Source organism: Gavialis gangeticus, unplaced genomic scaffold (genome assembly GCF_001723915.1).
Source record: "Gavialis gangeticus isolate Ggan-Ray unplaced genomic scaffold, GavGan_comp1, whole genome shotgun sequence".
Classification (NCBI taxonomy): Eukaryota; Metazoa; Chordata; order Crocodylia; family Gavialidae; genus Gavialis; species Gavialis gangeticus.
The window spans coordinates 22,371,383-22,384,036 of record NW_017729029.1 but is presented as its reverse complement, the minus strand read 5'-3'; positions in this window follow the sequence as shown (position 1 = coordinate 22,384,036).

Genomic DNA, 12,654 nt, shown 5'->3' with positions numbered 1-12,654 from the left:
CATGCACGTTCAAAATAACTAGTCTAGGTTCATGCACACTATCACCAGTTTAAGCCCATACACGCTACACACACCAAATTTAGTCAGAATCAGTTACTAATACCTGCACATCCAATACATATACGTGGATTATGAATTCATATACCACACACACACAATGATATCTATATATGTGTGTGTATATCTGTGTGTGTGTGTGTGTGTGTGTGTGTGTATTCACTAATTTACACACATACCACCCACCTACACATACACATGGGTGAGTTCCTAAGTTGGGTGTTGTGATGTGTATGTATGTATGTGCTTGGCGTACTTAGGATATCTGGGGAAAGGTTAAGGTAAGAAAGTAGAAGTGTAGGGGGTTAAAGTTACCATGATCAGGATTAGAACCGATAGACTACAGGGGCCTAGGCTGAAGAACTGAGGCTAAGGGGTAACTTTAGGTTAATTGGTCTTAATTGATTAAAAGACAATGCCCAAAGCCTGCAGAACAGGGAAGCATGCCAGCACAGAGTCTGGGACTGGAGCCAGAGCTATGGGGGAGCTGAAAAGGTAGATGGGGAGAAGATGGAAAAATGGGACTAAAGGAAAGTGTGGATGTTAAAGAGGGGCTCTGGGTGTGGGGAGCTAGAGGATGGCTCTGGGGCAGCTAGAGAATTTGCAGGGAGCAGCAGTAGGTGCTGGAAGCTGGAGAGAGCTGAAGGACAGGTAATAGGAGCTGGGAAGCTGCAGTGGGGGGAAGGAAGCCTGAAAACAGAGAGAGGCACCAAGCTGATGCACTGCCTCATGGTGTCCGATACCATCCATTGGTTCCGCGGCATCTACGTGGAACACATCACGGGCCACCGCCAGTACTCCGACTCCACCAGACAAACTGCCGCTGGACCGGACCTGGAGGGGACTGCCTGAACTGCCCCCCCTCTGCGCCAGATGGACCTTCACTTCGAGAGGATTATTCAACCATGGACGACCCCACTTCACCCGAAGATGACCCCTGCAGTGAGACTATATAGACTGAGACACTTCCCTCGAACCATTTCCTCCACCATTGCGGACCATTGCAATGGGTTTGTGTGTATCTGTCTCCTTTCTCTCTCACTGTTGCGAACCCTCTCCCTTCCCTTCCCCCTTGCCCTCATCCCCCACCCCCGGGCTTAGTTGGCTAACATTGTATCTCCTGTAAATTGGTTGCGTTCTCCTCCTCACCCCATCCCTCTATTGTTAGTCCCTCACTCGGGCAATCTGTATTTCCCTACCAGCTTTGTCATCTTTCTTTTTGGATTCCTAATCCTAAACATTTACTAATAGAAGTCAATCTACCTATCCCAGGCTGGAAGTTGATCCTCAGTGACCAGCTGGGGTATCCTTCAGCTCAGTGTTGTCCAGAGGGGGTCACTGGCAGGGTCTCTGGGGTAGATAGGTGATATGAAGCTGGTCTGGTCCGGATGGAAATGGCATTCCCACTGGGTCTGTCCTCACTGCCCCTTTTTATAGGGGCAGACCTTGTGTGACCCTACTGACAGGAGGCATGCCCAGGCAAGGGTCAGCCCCTGGCATACTGAGCATGTGTGCTGTATGCGGGGATGAGCAGTTTCCGGTGTCTGTAATGGTGAGAATTGCTGGTTCTGCAGGTTCTTTTGTTTTTCAAAGCTGGTCACTGGGTGAGGTCCGTGGTTCCTGGATGAATCAATACGAGGTGAAGGCCCAGTCATTACAGGCCTGCTATCATTGTATTTCAATAATTCCCAATCATTCTCATTCATTGGGGAACCAATTTACATGAGAGGGGTACAATGAATCATATTGTTGCAATATGGGATGCCCAGGCAGAGGACAGAAGATGGAGGCTTGACATATAAAAGGGAAACTTGACTTCACTTTGGTTCACTTACAAACACATCCATATGAAACAATACAAAAATCAATACAAAAATTATAATAATACAATATAAAACAGTGGATACCCAAAACCAAAAACTTGCTACCAAAATAAAAATATTTAAAGCTTATCCTAAGTTTGAGCTCACTTATACTTATCTATAGGGAATAGAGAGGGAGAGAAAAAGTCAGAAATGGTTGGGGAAGGGGAGGGAGTGCAATAAAAGAAAAAGAAACTGGGGGTTTTGCTACATTACTGACAAGTAGTTTACTTACAAGTAAGCTGATCATGGATCAAATACAAGGGTGCATCTACACATGCATTTAATCCAGGACCAGTTTACTTGCAAGTAAACTACTTATAATAAGTATACACTTCTAGGCAGGCATTTACACATTCAAGGACATGGGGAAAAGTCACCCATGAACCCCCCCACCCCACTGCCCATGCCCAGCATCATACTTATTGTATATAATTCTCAGAAAAAAACACTTTATTGCCCTCACAACAAACAGGACCCCTTCCCCCTTCCTCAACAGCAGAGCCCCTCCACCATACACCCCACCCACCAAGAATAAAACACCCTCTTCCCTGTGCTAACTATATACAAAGTGGCCTGTGTGTGTGTCCTCCCTGGGTGGCTGGCTTTGGGGTGGGGTCTAGGTAGTGGAGTCTGGGGACAGGTGGTCATCACCCCAGCCTTTGGCTGTTCCCCAATGGGTGTGCAAGCCACAGTGAGCCCTGTGGGTGGTGAGCTTGCTCAGGGGCAATGGCAGCTGCCGGTTCTCTGGTTCAGGTGGTTCCCACTCTGGCAGGTGGTGGCCTGGGCCAGCAAGACTGGTGCACAGTCCTGGCCCTGATAAAGGAGATGTTGCATCCCTATGACATTATAATGGGTCTTACCGGGCAAGGAAACTAAGACATGGTTGTTCTAAACTAAAGTAAGTTTATTGAACCCTAACAGATACAGCTCTAATTAAAATTGAAGCAGCATTAGCATTTAAAAAATTGCCTCTGGGTCCCAACAGTATCTCTGGTTCCATGCCCACATGGAGCCAGGTGAGTGGTGGACCTAGGCCCAGGTGGGGGGGGGGGACTGGATGGTGGGGTACCTTGGGCGGCATCCAGGCCATGGGCTTCTAGCTGGCAGGGGTGGTGCTAGACCTCTGCACAGGCCCACATGGAGATCTGTGGCTGGGCAGTAGCTGGCTGCCAGGGGGCAGGTGGGGCTATGGTCAGGGCCAAGGCAGTGGGAAGCACAAAGGTGACAGCCAGGGTCAGGGTGGTGTCCAGCACCTGACAGTCCTCCTCTGTGGTCTCCACTGCCCTGTCCATGAATGCACCCTGCTCTTGGAAGTCTCCATATGTTCCTGCCTAGGGCCAGGAGCTGTGCCCTGAATTCCTGGTCTGCCCAGTCCTGCACATCTTTGTGAGTGACATCCACCTGCCACATGTCCTCTAGGAAGATGTCCTCCACCTGCCATGTGTCCTCCCAGGTGATGCCCTCCACCTGCCGCATCTGTGAATCTCCAAGCTGGTCCTCTGTGGCCATCACCAACCAGTCTGGGAGGAAGGTACAGTTCTGGGTCCTCCTCCTGCACAGCTGGCATCTTCACAGGGCCCTGGCCCTGGGTGGTGGTAGTGACTCTGAGGCTGTATTCTGGCTGCCAAATGTGGCCTTTCTGCTGTGTGCGGCTGCGGGACCCATGTGAAAGAAGGTGTTTCTGAGTTTGCAACATTTCTGATATAAGATACTCTGTAGCAGGGGCCCATGCACTGCCCAGCCTCAGATTGGGGCTTGCACACGTATGAGTACCCATGGATCATTGTAGTCAGGCAGGCAGGTTTGGGCCCAGGTGGCCACTGGCCAAGCCCCCCATCCCCGCTTACTCCACAGGGGCCAGCAGGCCACTGGATTCTGGCCACAGGCAGCCTGCCTCCCCTGACCCCCTTTTTTGGGCAGAACAGGCCAGGCTTTTAGGAGCACTTGCTGCCATGGCTCCAGACCCTGCTCCTCACCTCTTGTGTAGATGGACCCATGGTGGCTATGGTCAAGGTTATTGTACTATTCCATCAGCAGAGTAGCAGTCTAGGTCACTGCAAATATCTCAACAAGCATTCTAGAATCCTACTATCTCCATGAATCTTTGGAGGGGGACTAACCTATTTGGTCCATCACCCCATCAGGAACATTGGGGGTCAAGAATGTTTGCTTTTAAAAGGTAATGATCTGACCACGACAGAGGCTCAGTGACATCCTCCAGTGATTGGAGCTCCTTCTGTTTCCAGGCATATGCAAAAAATTAAATCCAAAATGTGTCCCACCTTGTGTGTCGACCTATTTTTATATTTGGAAACTATTTATAATCTTTATATACTTTTTTTTAAAAATAATTTCTGGCTTATCTTTATCTCTGATGTTAACATTCACACAGGGCTGATGCTAGGTGCACCGACCCTTAGGTTAGGATGGAGACTGGAAAGAAAAAAAAAAGAAATGAATCACTTTGACTTAAAATGGAATTTATAATGAAAAACACTGATAGAATCTTTATATAGAAGTGTTTTCAGGTGTCGTAGTGATAAAATGTAGAGTCTGGATAGTCACAGATATTTTGCCATAATCCTAATATTTGCATATAATTTAAATTTAATTTCTATTAACATAAAGCAAAAGGATTGTGAAAGATGTATTAATAAATGATGGATCAATTTAATCCAAGATATATGAAGCTAGGCAACTGAAATAGCATTAAGTGGCTCCTTTCCTGCCCTTCTCTGTCTGTGATCATATCTCATTGGAATCACTGCAATTGGAATTTTTAGATGAATTGTTCATCTGCTTTTATGCTTCCTTCAGCATTCTTGCTTCCTTTTGAAAAAAAGAGGATCTATTCTAAAGGAGGAAAATGAACTTTTGATACTTAATCTGAGCTGCTAAATGGAAGAAATGATTTCAGTAACATTTTATACAAAAGGAGTGCACACTTAATAATTAAATCATATTGAATGTGAGGGGTTTTGCTTTCAGAAAAATAATTTAATGGCTGCTTTTGAAAAGCTCCTATCTTATTTCCATTATGAAATATATTTGGGATATCAATGTTCATAATTTCTTAGGGTGTTTGAACGGCCATATTCCTGAAAAGGTAGACTTCGGGGTTTATTTCATTGTTGATGTACCTTTCCGGGGTCAGATCCAAAGGGATGAAGTGATGCAGCTGCATACCCCTTTGGACCATGCTGTGGGAGCAGCAGCTGAGGACTTTAAGTACCTGAAGCAGGTAAGAATTCCATCCTTCTATCCCAGCATGCTCAGCAGCACCTCCCCTCCCCATCCCTAGTTTTTCCTCCACTGCTACTCTACCTTCTGTTCTCAATTGACTCAGGGTTGAGGGAAATCCAGTATCAGTCCTGTCCCTTCTATCCAGGCTGCATGTGGGCTGGGCTTAGCCTGGAACAGCAACAGTGAATGGATTCCTCCTCCCTGCCCAGTCCCTCTGTCCTCACCAGTTCAGGAATAGGATCAGGGAGGAAAATCTGCCCAATGCCACCGCTGCTGCCACTGTCCCCAGCTGCACCCAACTCCATGTGCATCCTGGCGCTGGAGCGGTCCTGGGTCAGCCAGGGACACTGTCAGTGACAGGAGGAGGAGGAAGGGAATGGGAAGAGACTAGAGGTGTCACTGAGCATGGAGGAGAAGTCAGGGGGTTCCAAGAGCAGGGGGAGATTCTCACCTTCTGTGGGAACTTAAAACAAGTCCCCAACTGCTACTGCCATGGCATTCCATGACATATACTTATATATGTGTCACATGAGACACTAGATGCTCAGGTCTGACATAACTCAACCATCGAGGTACTTAGGATCAGGAGGAACAAGAAAATTCCAGGGACAAGCCAGATCAGGAAGCCTGGAGGTCAGTCTCACAACAGTGTTTAGGAAGAAGATGCATCAGGAGACTGAGAGAATCAGGCAAAGAGCAAATTTAGAAAGCAGGTCAGGTCAAGAAGCCAGGAGATCAAGCAGACAGCAAGGTCTAAGAATAATGTGAGTCAGAAAGTCAGGGGATCAGGCAGAAACTAGAGTCAGCGAGCTATCTGGGTTGAGGAGCCAAGAGATCAAACATACATCAGAGTCAGAGAAAAAATCAGAGGGAGTAGTGAATCAGTCTGGGATTAAGTTGATCCCTGTTACCCAGACACTCTAGCAAGGGACAGAAGTTATACATAAACCACTTTGTGTGATCAGAAACTGGTATCCCAGGAACCTTTGCAGATGAGAAGGCTAGCTTCTGCCAGTGCTCCTCTGCTCTGGCCAGCTGGGCTGGCTTTACCCTGGGCTGTGACAGAGCAGGAATGTGGTGATGGGGAGGGGGAAGAAGAGAGGGGAAAGGAGTCTTTTGCCTGACATGGGCTCCCTCCTCCAAGAGCTTGGGTCTGCCAAGCTCAGATGGGGTGGGGGGTCATACTGCAAGAGTCTCCACACTCCCTCCACACTCCCCCAGCTGCCCAATCCTGCCCCCTGTGAGGCTCTGTCTCTGGCATTTGGTGGGAAGGCATAAATGGAGCCCCCTTGCCATACTGAACCAGCACAAGGTTTGGACTGGGGGGGCACCTCCCTACGTTTTGATGGAGTGCTTCCAGCTCTACTGCATGGCACAAACCTCTGGGTTGCCTGGTGCACTTCACCAGCTGCTGTTGGTGCCAGGCTCCAAAGGGATGTGCGGGCCAGGGAGGCTTGCACCAGGCAGTGGTGGGGATAAAAATGTTCTATACAGGGAAGGATTGGGCTCTGCTGTCTGGTTGAAGCCTCCCAGGCCACCCAGAGCATCCCTCCAGAGCCTGGCACTAGCAGCAGCTGGCAGGATGCAGTGGGCAGCCCTGAGGGCTTGTGAGGTGAGGCCTGATATATATTTCTATGGAGCTGGCCAGGCAGGGACAGGGGGACCCTCCCCATACCCCAGCACCCTCAACTCAAGAGGAAAGACTGGGGGGGGCCTTTATTTCCCTTTCACCCCCCTGCATGTCAGTGCCCTGGGGGCTGGTCTCAAAGAGGTGGAATCAACTCCTCCCCTGCAACTGGTTAGACCAGGACTCAGGGCTGGCATTGAGTGGGGGACTCCTTTCCCCTTCCATCCTGGGCTCCAGATTCCCATGCTGACCCAGCCCAGCCACAGGGGGAGGGGAATTACCCTTGACCTGCCCCCCACAGCTGAGCAGACTAGGGCTCGGGGGATCCAACACCTTCCAGGGGAAACCTCCCAGAGGCCTGGGGTTCCCCCATGAAGGCAGATTCCCAGCTCAGGGACAGCCAGGACAGGGAACTGTTTTCCCCCTGTTGAAAGTCATGAGGGGGCTGGGGTTGTGTGAAGCCAGCCAATTAGGGGTGGCTCAGCGATGGCTGGCAGGTTAGGAGGCATACTCTAGCTCCCCTGCATTTTGGCCTGTGTCAGTGTTGGTCTCTGCCTGCCTTTCCCAACTCAAAAGTAAATGTCTGTTCTGTTTGCTATCAGTTCAATTTAAACATCTTAGAGAAACCTGAGAAGACTGAATCAGTTTTGCCTCAGGCTTTTTGACTGTATACTTAGTCTCCCTGTTCCAATGCAGGGTTTCATATGGGGGAAGTGTATGACCCCAACCAGCCATTTTGGTGACAGGGAACGGGCAGAGCACTAGACCCTGATGAAGGTTTCAGGGCAGCCTTTTCCAGTTTTGGTGGTCAACTGTAGAATGTCAGGCCAGGCTGAGTGGTTGTACTAGTCAGGCTGGGCATCTTTTCATGTGATGTAGTGGAGGGAGGCGCTTTAATTAGAGCAACTCTGAGAGGCACTGTAATTAAAACACATGCAGCATCTCATGTATTCAGCATCCTGCACTTCAAAATGGTGGTGGGGGCACTTTAACTAAAGTTCATTTGAGGAGCTTTAGTTAAAACACCCCATCACCATTTTGAAACATGGGGATGCTGAATGCCTATGACGCAGAGGCTGCTAGCACATGCTAATTAGTAGGGTTGGGCAAAGCTTTGGGTGCTGATTCAATTCGGAAGAGATTCGGGCCAATTATGTGGCTGAATCTGTGAATCAGAATTGAATTGGGAGACCAATAAAAAGGTCCAAATTGATTCAAAGTGGGTCAGGAGTGAGGGACAGCAGCAGGACTGGGGGGTAATGTGGCTTGGGACTGAGAGGCATGGGCATATTGCTATCCCACCTCTCCACAATCATATACCCTCTCCCCACAGGTGTCCTCTTTTCTCTAAACTGGAAATATGGTAACCCTATTATGCCATCTATTTTCTTCCTAAAAAACTTCAAGAAGTCCCCATGGAAAAAAAGTATTTTTTTTAAACCTACACATTATAAATATGTACTTAAGGAGCAGGTCACCCTATTTACTCTTGTCATGTTGTAGCACAAGCAAATCTTGTAGAGTAAAAAATGCAACTGATATCTCATCTTGTGCTTTGTTTTTTAGAAAATTAATATATTAGTATTCAAAACCATTTGTTTCTCAAGGGTCAGTGACTCAGAACCAGATTGTAATAGCTTTGAAGTTCTTTCATAAGTTACCTCAATCTTTAAAAACACAAACAACACCCCCCATATTTTTTATCTTGAGAGTATTAAATACTTTTCCTTTGTAGCCAAGGAATATAGAGCACATGATATGGAACTCAAGGATATTGGTCAAATGTATGCACACTCACAGTGATTACATAAATGACCTAATATAGGCATGTGGCTTATAACTTAACAGCACAATGAGATAAAAATCTGTCTATCATTATTATTTGTATCATTTCAGTACTAGAGGATCTCAGATGACAATGGTGCCACGTATTAGCAAGTAGTTCCATCAAGCTTACAGTATAGACAGACAGGGATAAAATGTACATATGGTAGAGAACTAGAAACTGACTCTCTGGAATTGCAGTATAGTGCTTTGGCAAATTTGATGTGTGCATATATATGAAGAACCATAAAAATCCTGACACACAAATTCATGTACACACACACACACACACACACACGGTATTTGTAGTAAAATATATACTACTACTTTTGCCAGTATCCCTTTCAAAATCGTGAGGAAGGTGGATACATAAAAATGCCCCCAGGAAAAGTCAGGAAGGTACATGCAAGGATCCACAATTTTGTAAAGAGGCGTGCAGGAACAGTGACCAGTGCTGCAGGAATGCCTGCACCCCTGCTCCCAACCTTAGTCACTAGAGCTGGAAGAGACTTAAAACCAGATTATAATAGTTTGGGTCTTCTCTCATAACCAACCTGGATATTTAAAAACATCACTCTTTATCCTGAGAGCACTGAAAAATGTTTCATAGTCCAGGGATAATATCAGGCCAGAGCCTTGAACCTGGGGCTTCTGTGGGCACTTACATATGTGCTGGATATCTGCTCCAAGGCATGCTAACTAGCATGCATCAGAGCAGACTATTAAATGAGTCTCCTGGCATGTTCTAATTAGTAGGCCTGTACGAAGTGGCTAGTGAATATTCACTTCAGATTCAGATTCAGCCAATTCAGGGGACAGTAATTCAATTCGATGAATCTGATTTGGCTGAATCTCTGAATCAGAGGCCTCATCTCCTGCCCACTCTCCCAGCCCCGTCAATGGCTGCCCCACCAGGCCCCAGCATCCCAGCACTATATTTTTTAAAAGCCCCACACAGGAGGGATGGCACTCCCCGCTGCCTTCCACTGCCCCACTCTGCATGGGGGGCTCTTCCATGAGCCCCCAGAAATCCCAATGGCTGTTGCAGCAGCCAGTGAGTGCAGGGCTCTTTTTTTGTTTGTTTGTTTGTTTTTTAAGAGCTGGGATGCTGGGGCTGGGAGGGGCAGCTGTTGACGGGGCTGGGATAGTGGGTGGGTGTTGCGGGGTGCTCAGGCAGACTGGGGGAGCAGGCAGGGAACTGTGCCTGGTGATGCCAGCCCCATGGTCCCTTTCCCCCTCCTCCAGCACCCCCTGCCCCCTACTTATGGGCACAGAGTCCAGATCTAGCTCCCTGAGGTGGCGAGTGGCAACTGCCTGAATCTCTCTGAAGCTCTCTGAATCTTTTCTGAATTGATTTGGAAAGCAACCATTTTAGGCTGGACATAAGGAAAAACTTCTTTATTGTCTGAGTCCCCAGGACCTGCAATAAACTCCTCCCAGAGGTGGTGCAGGCACCTTCTCTGGATTCCTTTAAGAGACGTGGATGCCTATCTTGCTGGGATCATTTGACCCCTGCTGACTGCCTGCCCTTTGGGTGGGGGACTGGACCCAATGATCTTCTGAGGTCTCTTCCAGCCCTAATGTCTATGAAAAGTAAGAAGGGCACAGTCATTGCTGAACTGCATTCAGATTAACTTTCCTCTTTACTTAAAACCGCATCAACCATCTTCTATATATTTTTGACATAATCAACATACTTAATTCATTAACTTACAAAGTGTAGCAAGAAGTGAGTAAGGACTAATTAATCCTGATCAAGAAGATTAATTCTGTAATTAAATGGGATTGTTTGTTAGCCAATAAATTAGTGAAAGCTCATATGGCAAAAATAATTAGAGCTGTCATTAATCATGATTAACATGTGATTAACATGTTAATTGGTGCTCACATGTTTTTTTAATTCAATCATTGCGCATATGGTTTTGGAGCCCATGCCTGGGCTACTCTCCACTGCCATCACCACTGCCTCTGGGCCACTCAGCTAGGCAGTGGTAGCAGCACAGAGGACCACAGGACAGCCAAGGAGCAGGCTCTAGGCAGCTGCAGCAAGGGGGAAGGGCAATGCACAGACACAGACAAGCAGCTGCAGCCTGCAGGTGGGCAGAAATGGAGTCTGGCAGCATGTAGAGCGCTGCCCAGTAGGTAAGTCTATGAGGAAAAAGGGGCATGAGGGAGGAAAGGGGTGAGGAGGCCCCCAGGGTGAGGGACGGAGTGGGGCAGGGGCTGGGGTGAATGGGGCCCTAGGGATGGAGTGGGTCATAGAATAGAGCAGCACCTGCCTCCCAGATTTGTGTGCTTGGCAGAGGTTCACTACAGGCTCTGGGCTTGGGCTCTCTGCACCCTGCTGCTTTTGCCATGGGAGCCGCATGCTGGCTGTGCCACATATCCCCTGCCTGCCTGGCAGTGAGAGGCACAGCATGGCATTGTGTGGCTACAGGGGCAATGGCAGCAGGGCACAGAGCTCTGAGTCCACAGAATGCAGTCCGCCTCTGCCCCACATACAGATCTAGGGGACATATGCCCCCTGTGCCTCCCCTGGGGTATGCACAGTGATCCTGGAAGCCATGTCCCCCCACACCTGGACTGTGACTCCATCCCACAACCTGACACAGCCCCAGGGCCCCATTCACCCCAGCCCCTGCCCCTGCCCCTGTCCCACTCCCACCCTCACTGTGGGAGTCTCAATCTGCCCATTACCTTCCCCACATCCCTTCCTCTCTACCGTCTTACCACAGTGTTTGTGTGTGTGTGCATGTGTCTGTATAGGTTTACAGATTCATAGATTATAAGGGGCTGGAAAGGACCTCACAAGATCATTGGGTCCAGCCCACCTGAACTAGGCAGGAAACATAACTGGGGTCAGGTGATCCCAGCAAGGTCTACTTTTGAAGATTTCCAGGGGAGATGATTGCACCAGCTTTGGAGGAAGTTTATTCTACAATCTGGACACCCTAAATGTGAAGAAGTTTTTCCTAGTGTTAACTCTGAAATGGTCTTCCAGGATTTTAGGGCCATTACTCCTGGTTTTCCCCAAAGGTGCCCTGGTGAACAGTTGTTCACTGAGCCCTTGATGTATTCCCCTGATACAGCAGAAAGCTGCTACCAAGTCCCCTCTCAGCACTCTCTTTTTTAGGCTGATGAGATCCAAGTCCATCAGCTTTTCCTCATATGGCTTGCCTTACAAGTCTATGATCATATGGATGGCTCTTCTCTATATTCTCTCAAACTTTTCCATGTCCTTGTTGATGTTTGGCACCAAGAACTGGACTCAGAACTCCAGCTGTGGTCTCAGCAATGCTGAGTAAAGCAGAAGAATCACTTCCTTGGTTTTGCTTAAGATGCACTGGTTGATGCATGCAAAAGTTTATTTGCTCTGCTGGCTACAGCATCACACTGACAGCTCATGGTCATACTATGGTCTATTATTGCTCCTAGGTCCCTTTAAGCTTATTGGTGCCAACTGATGCTGTTATTGTTCATCCCAAGATGGAGCAATTTACACTTCTCAGTGTTGAACTTCATCTGGTTCTGATCCACCCAACTTGCAAGCCTGTATAGGTCAGCCTGTATCTGCAGCCTATTTTCAAGTGTGACCATGCTCCCCCATAACTTGGTGTCATCTGTGAACTTGGCCAGCGATGTCTTCACCTCGATATCCAAATCATTGATAAAGATGTTTAAAATCACTGGACCAAATATGAACCCCTGATGGACACCACTGGCCACTTCTAACCAGGATGATACAGATCTGTTCATTAGAAATTTCTGGGTCCTACCCTGCAGCCAGCTTTCTACCCACCTAACTGTTGAGCAGTTTAGCCCACAATCTTCCAATTTCCTTGTGACAGCATCATGGGATACAAGATCAAAGGCCTTTTGGAAGCCTAGGTATACAATGTTGACCTCCTCTCTCTTATCTAGGTGGTGAGTTACCTGGTTGTAGAAAGAGTTGAGAATAGTTAAACAAGACCTGCCCATGACAAAGCTATGCTGCCTGTCATTCAGAATACTACTTTCTGAAAACTCATCACACATGGA